Here is a 3,520-nt window from a genome sequence, read left to right on the forward strand (position 1 = left end):
CCGCCCACAACGCAGAGGCGAATTGCTAATGAGCTACTGCCGCTCTGCTGAAGCGAAGTCCCAGAAAACGGCACAGGTTTTGTGATTTTGGCTAAAAACGGCATAATCATCATTTAAAGACCACTGAGAATGTTTAAAAATAAATCAAAATATGATCGGAGTGGGACTTTAAGTCTGAGTTAGTGGGAAATTCATTCAGAAGTATTTATGCACCTGCTGCATTTCTCTACAATTTAAGGAAGAGGAAGACTGCCACCTACTGTTCAAATGACAATAACTGAACATTATCCTGAAAAAAACCCAAAAAACTTTTGTATGAGTCTGTAGCCATCCAGCCTGACATTAAAGACATGAATGATCAGTTATGCCTCATAACACGAAGGTCTTTCCCACTCCTACCGTCTGTCACTGATGACTGTTAGGAACGCAGTAGGACAGGGACTCTTTCATCCCTCCTGAGGGCTGGTGGAGGATGCGATTAGCACCGATTATGTACAGATTTGTCATCGTCATAAATCCACAGCTGTCGGAGGCTTCACATTTTTACATGTCACTTCAAACGCATTCCTGTCTGTCTCCTCCTGCTTTACAGCTTCTGTCCAACTCTACTGACGGCAGCCGAAGAGGGTCACTCTTCTCCAGCATTTCTCCACCGAGATGTCACGTTTCACGTCATGCTGCCTGAATGCTTGTTAGGAGCAAATTGGAAGCCCAGTAGTCATCCGTACAAGGTGTTGTCTGACTCTGAACCCTGGATCATTTTTCATTCTGACTTTCCTTCCTCTTCTTAGTCTTCATATCCTTTCTTCTCCTCTCACCTCCTTTCTTCTATGTCAAGCATCTGGATGTGTGAGAGTGTGTGTGTGTGTGTGTGTGTGTGTGTGTGTGTGTGTGTGTGTGTGTGTGTGTGTGTGTGTGTGTGTGTGTGTGAGAGTGAGAGTGAGAGAGAGAGTGAGTGTGAGTGTGAGTGTGAGTGTGTGTGTGTGTGTGTGTGTGTGTGTGTACCTACTTAACTATATTTTGGGGACAAATTTGTACCCAGAAGTGACCAAAACCTGACAAAATCTCTAAAAATCCCTTCCTTTAGGGACGTCCTCATTTGTAAACTGTTATAAAAATACAGTAATTACAGTTTTTTGTTATTTAAAAATGCAGAAGGTTTTGTGTGATGGGTAGGTTTAGGGGTAGGGTTAGTGTAAGGAGATCAAATATACAGTTTGTACAGTATAGAAACCATTACGTCCGGAATGTCCCCATTTAGATAGCTAAACGTGTGTGTGTGTGTGTGTGTGTGTGTGTGTGTGTGTGTGTGTGTGTGTGTGTGTGTGTGTGTGTGTGTGTGTGTGTGTGTGTGTGTGTGTGTGTGGCCAGCTGTTTGCTATTCCTCATGCTGACTGCCTGGGAGTCTTCCTTGACCCAATGTCCCCATCCTTTCACAGATCTGCCTTGAGCTGCACTGAGACAATATTAATTGCTTCACAGTAGATACATTTACAGGTGTTTTTATTGTGCATATATTGATTGTAAAAATGATTGTAATTTTACATTTAAAAGACTAAAAAATGCTTCAGTAAAAATCTTTTAATTGGTTAAGTTCCCTTAGTCTAAAGTAAAATATTGTTTAATACCATTCTTGGAAGTAAAAAACAAAACAAATCTACAGTGAAAAAAATGTAAACGGATATTCCCAGAATTCCCTGTGTGACACTTCACATTTGACGGTTTTTCATGTTTCGTTATCGGGTACATTAGGGTTTTATGGTACAACCAATTAATGTTTATTGCGTTATTTTATCATGCGCGTTATATTTTGTATGTGTGTGTTACAGGTTGTTCTGTAAATATGTTTACATTTGTTGTCACTGTATTGTTACAGTATTATTTTGGCAATCACTACCGTTTTTTCTGTAAAAACAACAGGATTCTTTTTTTCACATTGCTCCATTCGGGCACACCTATTCATTATTTATTACTATTTTCCACATTTAAAGCGATAGTAAAGTTCTAAAATGAAGTACATGATGCAAAATACCTGCCTGTTGTACATAGTCTAAGTGAGACCCTTTTGTTTTAGACAAAGAAAGACGGTGATGATGATCACATATGTTCATTGCCACAATGAACCATAAACCTCACGGGAAGTGTAAAGTTCAAAGGTCAGCAGGTCTCAGACAGGACTGGAATACAGTGGCAGACTGGGCTTGACCTGCTCTGTGCACTCCCTGCACCCTCCCTTTGCTGACCGTCTACTAATTCAATTTGTGGGAACATTCAGCCATGGTGAAGGCAAATTCCTACTGGTATTAGTGGGGTTTCATGGGGCTTATGGAGCCCAATCCGTTGGGATTATCCTGCTATGAGTGGGTTTGCCCCAAAAGCTATGACACTATTAGCTGTAAAACTAAACATCACCCCATCTGACAAAATATATAGTCTACTCACCGGCCACTTTATTAGGTACACTTTGCTAGTACCGGGTTTGGACCCCCTTTTGCCTTAAAGGGATACTCCACCGATTTTTCATATTAAACTATGTTATTCCCTTAACTAAGATGAGCTGATACATACCTCTCTCGTCTCAGTGCGTGCACTAAATCGCTCTGTCTTGCGGCGAAACTTTGTTAGCACTTAGCTTAGCCCAGTTCATTCAATATGGGCCAAGCAGAGAAGCTACCAAACACCTCCACGTTTTCCCTATTTAAATACAGTTACTCGCGTAGTGTAACTCGACCTAGGACGGTGACACAAAACAAAACGTTGCGCTTTTCTAAGCGTGTAAAATGTTGTCACTGTTGTCACTGAAGCACTTCGACTTGGCGCAGTAATATCTTCACTCGTGAAAAATCCTCTCACCGGCCCCCGCTCCCTCTAGTGAAGATATTACTGCGCCAAGTCGAAGTGCTTACAAGCACTTGCTATGGTATTCCGCCATACAATATAGTTATCCATTTTACACGCTTAGAAAAGCGCAACGTTTTGTTTTGTGTCACCGTCCTAGGTCGAGTTACACTACGCGAGTAACTGTATTTAAATAGGGAAAACGTGGAGGTGTTTGGTAGCTTCTCTGCTTGGCCCATATTGAATGAACTGGGCTAAGCTAAGTGCTAACAAAGTTTCGCCGCAAGACAGAGGGATTGAGTGCACGCACTGAGAAGAGAGAGGTATGTATCAACTCGTCTTAGTTAAGGGAATAACATAGTTTAATATGAAAAAACGGTGGAGTATCCCTTTAATTCTTTGTGCTGCAAAAAGGCGCTGCAAACATTCCTCAGATATATAAGCATTTTATGTATAATAAACATTTCTATGGAATATTCTGTCATATTTACACACATATTATTACATGATATTACACTTTATATTTACACTACAAATATACTTTAGATTTTCATTTAATATAAATATGTATAATGTAATATAGAAAGGCATTAAAATAAGCATTATTATGTATAATAAGTATTTCTATGGAATATATATTCTATTATATGTCAATATAAATATAATTGGTTTTAAAGGGGAA

The 3,520-nt window shown here is 39.9% G+C and overlaps 1 long non-coding RNA gene across 1 annotated transcript in view; it reads right to left on the reverse strand.

Moving 5' to 3' along the window:
• The window catches only part of LOC309483929, a 67,163-nt gene that overhangs the window by 9,145 nt on the left and 54,498 nt on the right, over positions 1-3,520 (reverse strand). The window lies entirely within an intron of this gene.

The sequence above is a fragment of the Leuciscus leuciscus genome, assembly GCF_965113295.1.
Source record: "Leuciscus leuciscus genome assembly, chromosome: 20".
Classification (NCBI taxonomy): domain Eukaryota; kingdom Metazoa; phylum Chordata; class Actinopteri; order Cypriniformes; family Leuciscidae; genus Leuciscus; species Leuciscus leuciscus.